The sequence below is a fragment of the Sinocyclocheilus rhinocerous genome, unplaced genomic scaffold, assembly GCF_001515625.1.
Source record: "Sinocyclocheilus rhinocerous isolate Xijiao unplaced genomic scaffold, SAMN03320098_v1.1 scaffold7333, whole genome shotgun sequence".
Taxonomy (NCBI): domain Eukaryota; kingdom Metazoa; phylum Chordata; class Actinopteri; order Cypriniformes; family Cyprinidae; genus Sinocyclocheilus; species Sinocyclocheilus rhinocerous.
In genome coordinates, this window is record NW_015628216.1 from 75,757 (window position 1) to 94,182 (window position 18,426).

At 36.6% G+C, this 18,426-nt stretch overlaps 1 protein-coding gene across 1 annotated transcript in view; it reads left to right on the top strand.

The window, feature by feature from the left end:
• Nucleotides 1-18,426, top strand: part of LOC107737206 (cell migration-inducing and hyaluronan-binding protein-like) — an 81,851-nt gene that overhangs the window by 41,961 nt on the left and 21,464 nt on the right. The gene's annotated exons all lie outside the window — the stretch shown is intronic.

An 18,426-nucleotide genomic window follows, 5' to 3' on the forward strand; every position in this document is an offset into this window, starting at 1 on the left:
GGGGGTTCCCTCTGTTTTGCGCTCACAAATGAGAGGTATGCGGAGATGGTGGGCTATTCCGCGACTCGCGTCCCACTCCTGCTGTGGCCCTCAAGATACTTACGTCTGGGAAGAGGGGTAGTATCGCCTCTCGCGTTCCCAATTCCTAGCACTGTTGTGCAATAAGGCCTCTTTTTGCACTTAGGGTTGTGAAACGTAAAACTGTACGTTGATGGGTGACTGTGACTGGCCCGCATCAACTCTGACCCTTACAGTGTGTTGGCAGTTGCTGGTGTGTTTCTGGGGATAAGGACTTCTTAGAGTTCCTGGCTTATGCCTGCCGATAAGGCACTCATTCCTTCAGCATGGCGGCACGGGTATTCGTTCCCCAAAGTGTCCTCTAGGGGACGCAGTGTGAGTTCCCATTCGATAGGGAACGTCTCAGGTTACCCATGTAACCATGGTTCCCTGAGAAGGGGAACGAGACACTGCGTCCCCTTGCCATGCTTCAGGCATTCCTGTGCACGTCTCCTTCAGACAAGAAGCTGATGACGTGTTCTACAGGTGCCCTTTTATACTCTTGGTCGCACCAGTAACACGTCATAGGTAGGGGTGGGGGAAAAAATGGATACAGCATAGTATCGTGATATTTTCCGCGGCGATACTGTATCGATACACGGACGACAAGTATCGATCGATCTTTTATTATTTGGTAGAATAATAAAAACAATTTCTTTACAATCCACTAGATGGTGGTGTTGAGTTTTTTTCTGGTGAGGTCAGCTGGGTCACCTTCAGCATGCAGTAAGTTAGTAAAATAAAGAGGGCGGCATCGTGGAAAGTTATCAGGAAAGCCCCGTCCGCGTTTAAATCGGATGTATGGACTTACTTCGGATTTGTAAACAAGGAGGGGATGTAAGTAGGGATGCACCGAAAATATAGGCTACATATAATAATAATAATAATAGTAATAATAATAATATATATAGCGCGACGCGTCGCACCCTGCCCGGCAGTGTTCAGCGCACATGTTTCACTCCTCGTCACTGTGCGGTTTGACGCTCCGCAACTGTAACATGGTGTAGGCTAGTTCAGCTGTACTGGGCAACGCTGGTAAAATGATGCTACCTTCAGTGACGCTATGCTCTGCTCATATGCTCTGATAATAATAGCTTTGTAGGACTATACATTATTTGGATAATTAGTCTTTCAAATTCCCCAATTGCTGAAGGGTCTGCACAACTTTTTAGTACAATTTCAAGTTGCACTGTTCAAAATACCTGTAGTAGCACAGCAGTGCATACCTGTTTACATTTAATTAAGGTGGACTAGATTAGACTGTAATACAAATAGTTGAGTTTGCCAGGTGCATACAACATTTATGACAGGTTTTCATGAAAGTGTTGGTCAGTTTGTCTGCTTGACAATCCCATTTTGCACTGCAACAATAAAACTGAAGTGAGAAATGTTTCTTTTTAGTTAAAACAGATGTTGTCAAAGTTTTCCTTAGGGGACATAATTTGAAGTTGGAAAAAGGTAATAAATTGCAATATATCGCAGAATATCGCAATATATTTAAAATCGCAATAATATTGTATCGTGACACAAGTATCGTGATAATATCGTATCGTGAGGCCTCTGGTGATTCCCACCCCTAGTCATAGGCCAATGTCAAGTTCATTGTCTTGTTTCCACATGCACTGCAGACACCGGTCACGCTGAGGGCTTTCCCCAAAGTGTCCTCTAGGGGACGCAGTGTCTCATTCCCCTTCTCAGGGAACCATGGTTACATGGGTAACCTGAGACGTTTTTAATTCTTGATCTTGGTCTACGGCCTGAAAGAAATTTAATCACAGCACTTTTAGTGTCTGTTTTCTCTGCAGTGGTGGGCGATAACGGCTGTCACTCCTGTTATGAGGTTCAAGGCTGCTGAAGGATCTGCTTCAAAAGGAGATGCTTAAAATAAACGATAAGGCATTTTGTTTTTTGCATTTTTTTCTCCTCAAATCGTCCTCCCACTCCAGTAAAATTCATCTCTAATCAGCCACCAAGTCAGAAAAAAAGCAGCGACACATGAGAATAAAACATTCTTGATTTATTGGAGCAAAGAGTCTTTGTTTGGTTCATTTGCCTTAGATAAAATCCTGCATTTAATTCTGTCCTCACTATAATTTGTTTGGCAGGAAGATATATAATCATGCATCTTCAGTCAATATACTATTTTATATATAATTAGATTAAATTAGATAATATATACACAGGTAGTAAATTTATTTAGCATTTTAATATATTAATATAGTTATATATAAATATATGTTTAGTATTATAATTATGTTAAATACTATATAATTGCATAAAATATTATATATATATTTACAATACAATATATATTGTGTTTGCACTCAGTTTACTTTTTTATATATTAAATAGTTACATATAAATGTGTATGTGTAGAATATAGTTATATTAAATATGAAATAATTATATAAAATATTATTTAAATATATAATAATAAATCTTCAGTCACCGGACTACTACAGTTACCGGTCATATTATATTTAAATGCAACTATATATTTATGATTTGTGTGTAATTTCTGACACGTTTCTAAATTTTTAAACTTTCTTTTGAGGTCCAGGTTTAAATTAGATTTTCAATCTCAGGTTTTCAATGTTGTGTCTGATCTTTGGAGCCCACCGTATATACTGTACATAAGAAACAGCTGATGCCTTTTCAATAGAAAGAAGATTTTAGATTCAAGTGCGACAGCTGAAATGACAGCGGTGGAAAGAGTCCAGACAAGAATAGATGAAAAACTATGATAAAGTATGAAAGAGCTAGATAGTGAGCGTGCATGTAGAGCAGCGTGCTTTTCTCATCTAGATTCAGCCCATGCAGGGAAGCACACAAGTGCTAGTATGCGGCCAGTGGACAAAACACAGCATGATAATGGCTTCAATCAGAATGCAGATTTGGGTTTTTGCTCACTCTGAGCTCTCAACCTTCCTCAGCTCGGCTGCCCCCCGTCGTTAGCGTAACCTGTCGGCGCTGTCGCTTGTCTTCACGTCTGATGGGCGGTGTTTACCTGTCCAAACCATTCGCTCTCTGTAAGGTGCATCGGTACTGACAGCGGCACGACAGCCAACTATAGCTGCTACTCAGTCATTGGATGAGATTGTGGGGGAAAGAGGAAGAGAATGGCATCTTTATTTGTCACCACAGGGTCAGGGCTGGTGGAAATGGTTTCTACAAACTTCATATTCCATGATGAGGGAAACCTAAGATTAATGGGATAGTTCACCTAGAAATGGAAATTCTGTCACTGTTTACTCACCCATATGAGTTTCTTTCTTGCTTGAAGAATTTTCATCAGGTTTGTTTTAATACAACGACAGTTCATAGTGGCCATGAGTTAGAAACTCCAAAAAGGACAAAAATAATTGTTTTCATGTTATGGCTGATAATGCTAATATTAGCTTGATAAAGAAAATTGAAACACTAAAATAAATATTTTGTATGTGATTTTAATGTAAAGAAGAAGTTTGTGCTTAGTATGATTTTGAAATACTTTTATTCAGCAAGGGTGCATTAAATTGATCAAAAGTGACAGTTAAGACTTTTAAATGTTACAAAAAAGTCGATTTCAAATAAATCCTGTTCTTTTGAACTTTCTATTCTTCAAAGAATCCTAAAGGAAATTTTGGTTTTCAATATTGATAATAATAAGAAATGTTTCTTGAGCATCAAATCAGCATATTAGAATGATTTCTGAAGGATCATGTGACACTGAAGACTGGAGTAATGATGATAACTGATATGTGGTGCATCTACAAAAAAATAAAAATAAAAATGAATAAAAAATAAAAAAATATTTATACAGTATTCTCTGATATTCTTCCTTTCCACTGAACCTCTGAAATATCAAAAACTCCTTGCTTTTTAGAGCTTTACAGATGTTGTGATTGTAAAATGTAGTTGTACAGAAAAGAGCTGCATATATAACAGGGTCTGGAACAACATAAATGGCATGTTTTCTTTTAATTTTCTTTATTGGACACAGCATGCCGTCATTATTCAGTATGAAAAAGTGTCAATTTGTAAAGCATTACTGTGATTCATCAGTGCAACTCAAGCCAAGTTCTCGCCGCATCACTTCCACCTGGCACCTGTGCCTGATGGGTAATGTATTCCGTACGTCTAGCCTTCAAGCCCCGCTGCATTACAAACATAAAGATGGGAGTGGAGATTAATGGGAAACGCGGTGAGTTTCCATCATCCGCGGCGTGTCAGGACAGCGCGCTAACCAACTGTTTAATACGATGCATCGGGCTTGGAAATGCTGTTGGCTTGGAAACGCCTGAGCCTCGCCATGCGTCTGGCACATGGAAATGAGGTGAGCTTGTTAAGAGAGCAAAACTCGGCTGAAAAGTTATCAGCGGCACACATCACTTCTGCGATGGGCAATTCATCAATCGTTTAGCTAGGTTATTTGCCAGCTTGTCATGGCAACTTTGATGCAAGGCAGTTTCGCAACCTTGTGAATGAAGGGGCCTTTAAAACAAATCATTTGTACTCTCTTTGAATACTCTATGAATTTGAGCACTTCCTTAGCTAGGCCAGCATACGCATGTGATGATTTAAAGCAATAGTTTGCCCAAAAATGAACATTTGCTAAAAAAAATAATAATAATTTACTCACCCACAGGCCTTCCAAAATGTATATGAGTTTGTTTCTTCATAAGAACAGATTTGGAGAAATTTAATGTTTGGAGAACATCACCTGCTCACACCACTGAATGGGTGCCGTCAGAATGAGAGTCCAAACAGCTGATAAAAACATCACAATAATCCACAAGTAATCCACACCACTCCAGTCCATCAGTTAATGTTTGTGAAGTGAAAAGCTGTCTTCTTGTAAGAAACAAATTCATCATTCACCCGTTGAGTCCTCTATACATAATGCTGTTTTCTCCAATGAAAAAGTAATCTTGTCTGAATCAGGAGAGAAATATGCACCGTTTACAAGCAAAACAGCCAAAATGGATCTAAACAGTAAGTCTGTGGATTTTGATGTGAGAGGAGAACAGAGGATGGACTTTTCCACAGGAGGAAGTGGATTATTGTGATATTTTTTATAAGCTTTTTGGACTTTCATTCTGACTGCACCCATTCACTGTGATGTAAAGCTAAATTTCAAACCTGTTCCAATGAAGATACAAACTCTGAGGGTTAGAGCATTTTCAGCAAATTCATTTCTGGATGAACTATTTCTTTAAGGATGAGCGGCAATGTCTCCTTACATGAATAGAAGGCACAATCTGTATGATTGCGCTTTACTCTGACTTTGACCGTCATCCACAGGTTAATTTGATTGCAGTCGCTTGTGGCAGAGGTAGTGGAGCTCTGATTTGGAAAGATGTGATTCCTTTGTGCGTGTGTGGGTGTGCTTAAGAAAATGTGACTGCTTTCTCTTGTCTTCAGTGAATGCAATCCATTCTTTGAATTCCTAAATGCAAGTGGCAGAGAAAGGAAAAGCGTGTGAACGTGCGTCCTGAATGCAAATAAATACCTCTCAAGGATTTTCTCTGACGAGGACGGACTCGTTCTTATCTCTTATCTTGCTAACTATGTCAAATGATTAGTGACTGCCTACATCAACACAGTAGCTCAGAGTAACAATCTGTCAGCACGTGTTGAGCAAACTCTCACAGGCGTCTCTCCTCTATCCCACAATCTGTGCTCACCTGAATCTCAAATGTCGTCTCTTATGAACTTGATGTGCACATTGATGAAGCAGATATGGTGAATAAGAGAGTGCTGAAGGAATGACGTATCTTTGTAGGCTAAAATTCAGAAAGAACTTCCCATTTTAACACTTCCAGTTCCATCGTCTTCAAGTCAATGGGTTTTTTGAATGGGGTTTTTAGTTCAAAACCTTAGATTGAACATTCACTTAATGTGAATCTGGCAATGTTTTATTCCGGTGGTTGGAGTATCGTGTCAGTTATAAATATTTTCTGAAGCAACCGTACCGTTTTAGCTTGTATCTGAATTGTTTTATTGTTACTCATGTTTCACAAGACTCGTACCTGATCATTTTTTTATATTATTGTAAATAAGTGCAATGCTGTACCGGGTGAGCTTCCAAGCAAGTTTACTATGTCAAAAAAGCCATACATATGGAGCAGTTTATGTGACGCCAACGCAAAAGTTATTAGTTTACAAATCATGCATTACGATAAAATTGTTTTAAGGTCATAACAAAGCATTGTGCAAGAAACAACGTGCAAATAAGTCTTTATTAATCAATAATCTGCCCTGTAACCATAATTTGTGTGAAAAAAATATAAATTGTTGGTGTTGGTCATTTCAACTGAAAACTGCAGTGAATTGTATCTATAGGTGCGAAAAATGCAGGTAAGAGGCATGTTTAACCATTGGGCCAATGTTGTCTTTTCCATATATCAACAGTTCATAATGACAATATTTTGCATGTATGGGTTTGAAATAACATGAGGGTGAATAAATGATGATAAGATTATCTCTTTTTTTTTGCTGTGCCTTTAAATACAGAGCTGGATTATGTTGTTGCATCTGAGTGCAGTAAAGCTGTTGTGATTTGTTGGGCTTGTCATTGGTATACAAGGCAGGATTTTCACTTATCTGAAGCCAATACTCCAGTCTCTCACTCTCTTTCTCTCTGTCCTTTTTAATTAAGCTCGGGCGATGCTTGTGGCATTCTGGCAGATCTCTGATGTGCTTTGTGGGTTTGTGTTCCTGTGATGTGTGCGTCAAAGGTGTTTAATGTGCACGTTATGTTTATCATGCATTAAGCGTGTTTGGTATTTTTGCTTAATCTTAACGACGATTTAAATCTTTCTAACGTGAGAATAATTACACTGCGTGTCTTCCTCCCAGGAGGATTTTGTCACTGTGTGCGGCTGGGAGACAAACCACCCGTGCAACTTCCCTGGAATTATTTCATCATTAACTCGAGTGTTTTTACTGAACCTTAAACGTACTGACCCCTCATGGAATATAAGCAGTGCTTAATTTGTAAATTATGAGCTTCCAGAATAAACTTCCGTTGACAGATCCGGCAGGATGAGACAGAGGGAAGTCTATCTATCTATCTATCTATATCTATCTATCTATCTATCTATCGATATCCAATCCATCTGTCTTTCCATCCATCCATCCATCATTCAATGAATCCGTATCCAGTCCATCTATCCATCCATCCATCCATCCATCCATCCATCATTCTATTCATCCATATCCAATCCATCTATCGTTCCATCCATCTGTCCATCCATCCATTCGTCCATCCATCCATCCATCCATCATTCTATTCATCCATATCCAATCCAATCCATCCATCCATCCATCCAAATTACAGTTACATGTTTTTCTTTGAATTTCAGTTCATCTTAATTCTACTTGCATTCAAATTGGAATTCTTCATCCTGTTCTTCAATTCAAATTCAGGAATTTAATTGGAATGTAAAAGGCATTCTCAATTCAGTTATTAATTGTACATGTTTCTGCCATGAAGTTTTGAAACACAGCATGTGTCCCAATCAGTGTTGGGCAAGTTACTCTGAAAATGTAATTAAATTACTGATTACTTTTAAAAGGAGTAATCAGTAATCAGTAATTTACTGTTCTGATTACTTTATTTCAAAAGTAATTAGTTATAGTACTAGTTACATTACTTTTTTTCTGTGGCTACATCCATGAAATTTACATGAAATCCCAGCATAAAAGTTACAGATAAATAGTTGTTATTAAAGCATCAATATTCACAAAACACTGTTATTTTTAACTAAAGCAAGCATAGGCTGCTGCGTTCATGGTTTGGCATGGCAGAATGCCAGCAAATAGCGCTGCTTATGTAATCTCTAAAAAGATGACATCTCAGTTCATCGCAATCTCACAAAGCTCTGTTATAACACAATGAATATATGCATAATGACTCTTTCATAATGTCTACAATTTGTGTGTTATAATGAGAGGATTCGTTAGCACGCACATTTCAGCACTGCACTCCTGACTGGCCATTGCGTTCCAGAAATCAACATTGCTCAACGCAGCAAACGCGTGTTATAGCCTAAATAGAAACTCTGCCTATGCTTGCGCCTGTTAATCGTTTTTATTTTATATTAGTTCTTGTTGCTTTTGTGCAATAGATGAATAACAATTTATTTGTTTTAGATATTTAATGTTTAGATATTTCTATTTTGCTGGAGTTCCAAATTACAGTAACGCATTACTGCCCAACACTGGTCCCAATACCTTATAAGTGAATGTCTGAGCCGCCTGTTGGATCAGCAGACAACAATCTGACCCATGCTGACGCCTGTTTACACACCACTGGTAAAGAGATTAGAGATGAAGATCATCAAAATATGAACCGCGTCCAACAGTGAAGCGCTGTGCTTCATTTGCAATGAAAAAAGCATGTGATGGTTTAGAGGTTACAATTCATATCTGTTCATTGAACTCGTCTGAAAGCAGATCTGGCCTCTGACAAGGAGGTGTTTAGACATCTTCACATTCCGTAACCCTCAGATGTGTTGAACATGATGTTTAATTCATTTCTGCTCCACTAGTACTGCCGTATGGCGCCATGAGTTATATTATGGTTAAATCTAGAGCATTTTACTCTGCATAGAAGCTGCAGCAGTGTATCAAATATATTGTGTTTTGACTTTTTGATGAGAAATTTACAAGTTAAACTGCCACCAGAAAGGGTCATAGCATTGTTACTTATGCCACCTTTTTATACATTTGCAATTTAGACATTTGCCAATAAGGCAGGAAAAACAAAAAGCATCTCTGGACTGACAAACACATTTGGAGTTCAGCTGTCATTTTGATCATTTGCTGTGTTTAAGGTATATTGTCTTTTCCTTTGTCACTGCAGCTTTGTGTAGTTTCCCTGTGGGAATTAATGTAGTTGTATCCTATCATGTTGTCTTGAGTGATAATGGTTCACAATGCTCGCCCTTTTCTTGACAAGCCACCGCTGACATCCTGACTTAACAAGTCATCCTTTGAGAGCAGCTCACCTAATTAAACAAAAACATCATTACTGCACTTTTATGTTCTTTAAATGGGTCGGAAAAAAGTGACATTAAAATGAGAGTCCCGAGTGCCGTTTTGGAAACAGCCGTAACATTTTAGTGGAGGGTTTCCTTCGTTGGTTTGAGAGATTTGTGACATCTGTCAAAACAGATTAATCACAACCTATTAGACCGATCTGAATCTCTATCTACGTCAATTAGAGCCTGTTTTTCTGCTTCACCCGTGCAGACTTTGAGCTGGGAATGCATCCCTGTTCATTCTGAAATCTTTCGGTAACACTCTCTATAAAGCTTGTATCATTATAATCTATTTGGATTATTATGTATTTTATTTATTTATATTTTTAATTAGCTTTTAAAAATATTTTTTATTTTAATATTTAATCAAAAATTAAGAATTATATTATAATTTATTATTTGAATTATTAGAATTTAATTATTTGTTTTTGATATTTTTATTAGTTTTTATTTTTCATTTCTATTTAGCTTTTAATTTATTTTTATTTGAGTAATTTTTGTCAACTTATTTTACTAACTACCAAGGCAGCATTTCTAATTTCCAACTGAAGTTTTTCCATCGAATATTTGTATTTGTATTTTTAATAAACATAAAAATAAATTAATAAAATATTTAATATTTTGAATAAAATAGTCAAAAATATTTGTAATCAAGTATTTAAGATTTCTTATATAAATAAAATATTTTTATGTATTTTTAATACAATTTAAATTATTTTTATATTTTTCGTTTTAGCTAACAGCTGGCCTGTATGTACAGGTATAATGTAGAACTGTCAATTCAATATTTATGCAGGATTAGTCTCCTAGTCACATGCAGATGACACTAGATTTATTGTATCATTTTTTCACTCCTCTCACAGCAATAATGTCCTATTTTCCCTCAAGTACGTCTCAATGCACAAACTGATATTTGACCACTTTTTACAAGGCCAAACCTTTCTAAAACATTTGGATGAGGGCAATTTTTATTTTTTATTTTTTTTGTAATTTTCGCTTTTGGATTTCATCATCTTTTCATTTAGCATCATTTATTCCCTCAGTCTTAAATATTACACTTCTTTAGCCGTGGGGCCCTGAAGTTTTTTCTGTTTTTCCCGGTCTCTATATTGCATATGGGGTGTTTTTAGAAAGGTTTCATCATTGTGGGAGATTAAAAAAGAGAGAAAAGTCTCGGAGACTGTGTTCCCTCTCACTGCTGATAAAATGATAGCTTTTCACTTTGTCTTATATACAAAAGGAAAAGAGGCTTTTGATCCATTGTCAGCGGTGGCAGGAATAAAGGAATCTGCCTTCACTTGATTTTGACAGGTATGAGTCTTTATTTCGCACATCGGAGCTTATACACCCTCTCTCACGCTGATACGCCAAAATACATGACTGTGTTTGGAAGAAAGAGAATGATTTTAGTTTGCTTCTGCTCATGTACTTCTTGTATGGGGAATGTTTATGATGATTTTAAAGAAATTTACTATTTATTCACTACTATTTATTATTTTATTTCATTTCATTTCATTTTATTATTTTCTTTTCTTTTATTTCATTTTATTATTTAATTTTCTTTAATTTTACTTTTTTTACATTAGTCAGAATTTCTCTATTTTTTTCTAATCATATTTTTTATTTACTTTTTTAGCATTTTTTGTGCTTTTAAACTAAAAATAAATTAACAAAAACATTATTATTATTATTTTTTTTGCTATCACACATAATCCAAAATCCACTTGAAGATTTGTTTATCTTATGGCATGTGATGCAACAAGGTTTGAAGAGTTCCCACTCATGGGTGTGTATGGGCAATTAATTATAATAACAGGAATCTCAGCACCTAGATCTCTTGTAGTTTGTCTCTCCTCAAGTCGTATTTGTGAGCATGTGTTTGTTTCTTCGTAAGTGTGTTTGAGTGATGGATCTTTCAAATGTTCCTTGGGGTGTGGATTTTGCAGTAGGCGTTCCTTTCCTTCCTTCCTTCCTTCGTCACACAGTTGTGACCCTTCAAATATGCTTGACCTTTGAGATTTGCGAAGAAATGTTTCCACCAGCTTCAAAGTATTCTGTTCCACCACAATTTTAGTCCAATTGGCAGGACTTACAAAACTTTGTACAAAACCTTCCTTGAGTTCATGTGCATTCGTGACAACTATGACATTTATGGGTCAAAAATACTATAAAAACACTTGTTTATACGTTTTAGTAGTAGATCCAGTGCATCAGCTCCACACAGAGAGTCAGAGCTGTGTGCAGTCATGTGTTCATGAGCATCCAATGGCTGCAGGTGTTCAGGTGTGATGCTCATTGCATCTGCCAAAAACGTTGAAATGACTTCTTTTGAAACCACAAAACACTAAAAACACATAAAACAGCATCAGGGGCGTGGGAACAGTTTTCAGGATGTAGAGAAGGCAAAGGAAATCGACAACACCCTGTTCATCCCAGTTTATGTGTCATTTTGCCAGTAGTGAAGATGTAATGTTCAGAGTCTCAAGATGTAATTATATTTTTTATTAAAATGTGTTCAGCATGGTGGGCCGCATTTGAATTCGTGACGGGCCGGGGGTTTGAGAACCACTGATCTAGACCATCTCGGTCCAGCAAATCTCATCTCTACCTGTTTCAATAAGCCTTTGAGAATGACCTCCACCTCATGCAGTTTTTCTAAAGTGAGGTGCTCAGTCCATCAGTGACCTCCATGAGCTTCAGCGCTCTCAGGTCAGAGGTGCAGTGCTGTGTTAGCAGTAAAAACTCTCTTGTACTTGTCACCGACCGCCTCCGTCAGCACAGCGGCGCGCCTCAGTCTCAGCTGGATTACAGCGTCCTGGAGAGAGCCTGCTGTAAAAATAGCTGTTTCAACACCAGCTCTTTCTGAAGGCTCAGATTCCCCCTGGCCTCCGGAGAGCGGCTATAACCTTCACCGTCTTCCGCTCTCTCCCCGTTAGCACACACACCGCTCTCATTGAATTAATCATCACCGCTCATCACTCTAGAGGCCGTCGTCGTACCTTTCGCTTATGAGCAACGTACAGCCCATCTTCTCTCAGGAAACGCTGCTGAATGAAGTTTTATGCTAGCTTTTTTCCACTGACCTATGCATGGATCTTGCAAGCCGTTAAGTTAAAAGAGCATAAATTCAGATCTTGGCCAGATATGAATGTAAACAGCCATTTATGTCTGAAGTGAATGTAAACAGACGGGCTGAAACATCTGATATGTCATAATTGATCTGTGCAGCAGGTCTTGTGGTGCAAATGCTGCTTAATAGGCCTTCTGCTCTATGTGTTGTGATTAATAATAATCAAACTGATGAGAAAAAAAGAGAGAATCGCTCACTGCTCTCGACTGGATAACTTTAAAAGCTTTAATCAGCCTCTACAGTTGCATACAGAAACACATCGAGTGCTCTCTTTGTTCTTTTGTTTGTCATTTGTTGCTTTGTTCTTACTTTTATTACTGATGGTTTACTTGTCTGTTTTGAAGCTATGTTTAGTTAATTGAAAAACACTTTAAAGCTATGCCATTGTTTTCATGTATTATATATAATTTATTTGTTTTTTTAGCTCAGTTTGCATTAATAATATTAATACAAAAACATTTTAAAATAGCAACATTTATGTATTTGCCAGATGCTTTTATTCAAAGTAATTTACACTGTATTCAAAGTAAACTCAAAGTAAATTCATTCATTCATGAATCAAACCCATGAATTTTGCATTGCTGTTTGGGCTACAGAAATATAAAATAACTTAAAAGAATAATAAAAAAAAAAACTGAACATTTGAAATTTTCAATTTAATTTACATTTGTGACCCTGGAGCACAAAACCAGTCTTACGTCGCTGGGGTATATTTGTAGCAATAGTTCATGTTTTCACTTTAATTTTATTTAAAGTTGTAGTAATTTTGTTGTGTTTTTGTCATTTTTAATTTAATTATTTTTAATAATTTAGTATTTTTTAAAATATTCATTTTAGTTTATTTTTATTTTTAATTAGTTTAGTTATTTATTTGTAGTCGGAATAAATGAGAAACGTAGCTGATAAAAAACAAGTTTATTTATTTATTTTAATATTTGTTTTATTTCAAGTAACTTTATAGTTTTAACTTGTACTTCAACTTAAATTTATTTATTTGAATTAGCTGATAAGACAACATAAGACAATTTAGTTTTTTTTTCATGTAATATATATATATATATACACACACACACACATATATATATAAAGTATATCATATCGTGCCTATCATATTATTTATATCAGTTCATGCATTCCCTGAATCAGAAGAGTCAAAAAAATCTAATTTTGAAGATTCAAAATTTTCAAATTTGAACTCACCTTTATGCATTTGACAGATGCTTTGATTCAATTTGAATTACAATTAATTATTATTAATTAAATTAAATTAAATTGCATTCAAACGTAACTACATGAACGTAAAAAATTATTACATTATTAAAAAGAGTAAAAAATTAAGATTTGAAACTTTCAAATTTGAATTTATATTAATGCTTCTGACAGATGCATGTATTCAAAGCAACTTGTATTGCATTCAAAGTAAAACATTTATATCAGTTCATGCATTTAATAAATCAAACCTATGACTTTGCATTAAAAAATAGAGTAAAAAAATTCAAATTTCTAATTCTTAACTGACTTGCATTGCTTTCAAAGCAAACATTTTATATGAGTCCATGCACTTTTGACTTCTGCATTGCTATAGAGCAACAGGAACATAATAAATAATAAGTACTTAACTGTTTTTTGTGAAAATTAGCTGGTATTGATATTGTGACAGCACTACTTCAGCATATTCAAACTGGTTAGCAACATCATATGACCCCTTTAAAAACTTGTGGTTCAGGTTTCCAGCGAGTATGTTTCTTACATCATCGCAGCGACTGCTCTCAAAAATGCTCTGGATTATAAAACCGAACATTGCAATTAAATAAATGAGGAGTTTTCCTATCAGATGTTCCTGCTAAAGTTCATCCACCGTGTTTTCCTGGAGCGCGGAGGCCCACAGAGCTTGTAAAGTTTCCTTTAACTGCTGCTCTGGGTTAATCCTGTTTGCTCCTGTAAAAGTCAGCCAGTATGTTTGAAACATATTTCAGGGTAATGAAAGGGAAAAGAAAAACCTCCCATCCTCTTGTGTGCATTCCCTTCCCTGATCAGTACGACTCATGTTCATGTACAGGAGATATTTTGCTATACCATGTACAACAGGGCATATATATATATATATATATATATGAGGTCGTTTAGATTCTACAGCGTACAGTAAAATCAGTAATATTGTGAAATATTATTACAATTCCAAATATCTGTATATTTTAAAATGTACTTTATTCCAGTGATGCAAAGCTGAATTTTCGGCGTCATTACTCCAGTCTTCAGTGTCACATGATCCTTCAGAAATCATTCTTATCCGCTGATTTGCTGCTCAGAAAAACAGATATAAAAACAGATATGCAAATATCATCTTAACGACAAACTCAATTGCAAAATGGCGGGAAATTAGGAAAGTAGGCGGGAATTAAACTTCATTGTTCAGTGATATGGAACTGAAGCAATTTTTTGTCTGCTCGTCTGCAATATTGTCTTGTTGTCGCATTGATATATGCAACTAATTACTTTTAATTGGATTAATTAATCTTCATACGATGTAATTAATTCAATTAAAATTTGAATTGATTGACATCCCTAATACAGACCATTTTTCTTCAGTGAATTTCCAGCTATATTATGACTGTAACTGCGATAGAAACTCTGAGACGGCAGACTTTGTTGCGTGTGAGTTCCTTTGTTCTGTGCTGATAGGACAGGGTCAACATGAAGGACAGGGGTGGAAGTGTGTTATCTGCGAGGGCCACGGAGGGCAACAGTCTCTGTAAGAAGATAGACAGCCCTGAAAGAGATATTTGACTCAGACGCAGATAGCATTGGGAGGTAAATCCGGGAGGCGAGGTCTGGATCGAGCAAAGCTTGTCTTCACTAGGGTGATGTAATGTTTTGGAATAGACTTTCTCTGTGTTGGGGATTTGTAAAGAAGTCTGAGAGGGCATGCAGGAGCGGTCTGCAACAGAGCAACGTGAAAAGAAAATCAATTTGTACGCTTTCTGGAGAAGATGTGAGGTGAGCTTTATTGTGCAAAACTCTCCGCCTTAATGCTAGAGTGTTGTGGGCCATTGCTAAGGTTTTTGGGTGATTGCTAGTTGAGCCCACATCCAAATCTCTGATATTCTGCTGTCTAGATTGGGCTCCTCCTTTTGGATGTTTTTTGTTCACTTTTTTGTCCACCAGATAAAAATAATTTTTTATTAATTTTTTTGCATGTGGAACATCCTTTTATCCAAATAAGTCAGTCAATTAACATTGTGTGAAGCAAAAAGCTGCATATTTGTTAGAAACAAATCCATATTTAAGATGTTTTAACTTTAAATTGTTCCTTCTGGCCAAAATATGAGACCGTTTTTGTTTGTAGTAATTGAAATCTACAGACAAATGATAAATGATAAATGATAATAATATAAAACACATAAATGTGTATTTTGGACGTTTTCTTTCCACTAGTCTGAAAGAAGGCAAGTTATGGAAGCGAAATTACCCAAAATCTCGAAATTAACCTAAAAAACTATGGTTTTGCTTGTAGAGTCTATCAAAGTGCATCATTCGAGGTACAGTATCATTCATGTATGTAGCACAAATGGTGATAGACGACTTATATCGCAAAGTTGAATACTTTAAGTTTAAGTGGTTTGGTTAGATCACTAACCATAGGTATGAGCAAGATTAATCATGATGCTTGATTTAGCAACGCCTCTTATTATTTGTGCAACATTATCTTCAGATGGTCATTCTGCATGCATTACATCACTGGGCAGCTGGCTAAATCTAAAGATAGATATGTGCGTTTGCATGCAACATCCAGACAGCCGGTCCACTGCTAACACACATAGGCAGAAGATTAAAATGTGCTTAAATGAAGAGGAAATTGCGGTGCTCAGTAATGCACATTTATGTTAAAAATGCATGCAGAGCTGTGATGAAAGATGCATGTCACCTTTGAACGACTCAGCAGGCATCAGCCTCGTAGATCTTGTGGTATTTGGCTCAAGGGAATCGACATGCATTAGAAAACCCAATAAGGGGATTTTTTTCCTGTCAATTTTCACCGAATTCCATCACGCCAGGCACAAAGTCAGTGTGCTGAAAGTAAGAGCAGTCTGCTGACTTTTCCACTTTAACTACAGGGAAAGAGAAGGTGCTGCTATTTTTGTGTGCGAAGAAGTCGAACATCTATTTACCAGCAAAACGTATTTTCCCTCGGTGTGCTGCATATCTAAATGTGATTTTGAAATGGCAGTTTGCACAGTGTAAGATGGATTTACAAACTCTAAAATGCAAAGTCAGATGGTTTTAAACAGTGTAAGCAATATATGAAGTCATTCACACGTTACTGTATGTGCGGTGTGTAAATCTACACTACTGTTCAAAAGTTTGGGGTTAGAAAGATTTTCGAAAGAAGTCTACTATGCTGCATTTGTTTGATTAAAGAAAGATACAGGAAAAACAGTGATATTCTGAAATATTATTACTATATAAAATAACAGTTTTCTATTTGAATGTTTTTAAAAATGTAATTTATTCCAACGAGTCAAAACTGAGATTACAGTATGATTATCCTTCACATGATCCTTCAGAAATCATTCTCATATGCTGATTTGCTGCTCGAGAAACATTTCTGATTATTATCAATGTTGAAAACAGTTGTGCTGCAAAACAGTGATATGTATTTATTTAAGCGTTTATTTGAAATAGATATCTTTGGAACCTTATAAATGTCTTTACTGTCACTTTTGGTCAATTTAATGCTGAATGAAAGTGTGAATTTCTTTCAAAAAGAATCGTACTGATCCCGAACGTGAGTGTAGATGTTCAAAGAGCTGCGTGCTTCATCTTTTATTTAAGTTGTATGGTTTTGTTAGTGTTCCATCCATAATAACTCCTTATTCTCTTGCAGGTCTCAGGTGAAGGCTCTTAAAGGGAGAGGCCATGTGTTTTACCCTCCTGTTGCTCCAGGTCGACATCTGATAGCAGAATAAATGACCGTGTGGATCACTGAAGACTCAAATAAAGTCTTACTCCATCCAGCACAGACTCGAGTTTTCATTTTTCACCGTTATATTGCCACAGTGTCGTCGCAGGCATTGTTATGAGCCACATTATATTTCCTGCTGCGTTATCAGATGCACCCTAATCTTAAAGAGATAGCGCACCCAAAAAAATTAAACTTCTTTCATCATCCGCTCACCCTCTTGTTGCGAAAACATATATTTTTTTTTTCCTTTTCAGTGCAACACAAAAGGAACAAAGTGTCTAGACTGTTCTTTTCTGTACATTTGGAAGATGGTCTGTCAAATTCAAAAAAATGACACATAAAAGCAGCATTAAAGCATCCATATGCCAAGTCGTACGATAGCTTCATGTGAGGAACAGACTGAAACTGAAATCGTTGTCTGTTTGTTCGTTCTCCTTTTGTGTTGCATGTAAGAAAAAAAACGACATGAGAGTCCGTAAATGAAATAGTTGGCTGGTTTGATCGTCGTCTTGCTGGTTTATTCACTCTTGCGCAGCTGTAACATATTGTCACTTGCAATGCATTTTGAATAAACCAGACAAACAATCTTTGCAATATTCCCACAATCCTTTGCACAGACACAGATGGGAACGGATTGCGGTGCCGATATGATGAGAAGTTGGCAGTTGCAGACCATTGTTCCTCAATATATAACAAAGACGGATTCGCATGATACACGGAGCAGATGCATAACATTGACATGTCGGACAGGTCATGATGCAACCGTTACTTTGGGACAAGGAAGCCATCCCGCCTCGGGCAGATTGGCAGTGCTAATAACCATCACAACATAATAATGCCAATGCACAATATCAACGAAAACAGCTCATTTAGGCTGAATTTGCACAGATTTTATGTGCAAGAATACATTTACCGTTTAAAATGGCATGGGTTAGTCAAAGGAAGCATTGTCGTGAATAAACCAGACAAACAATCTTTGCAATATTCCCACAATCCTTTGCACAGACACAGATGGGAACGGATTGCGGTGCCAATATGATGAGAAGTTGGCAGTTGCAGACCATTGTTCCTCAATATATAACAAAGACGGATTCGCATGCTACACGGAGCAGATGCATAACAGCGCAGGCTTGACATGTCGGACAGGTCATGATGCAACCGTTACTTTGGGACAAGGAAGCCATCCCGCCTCGGGCAGATTGGCAGTGCTAATAACCATCACAACATAATAATGCCAATGCACAATATCA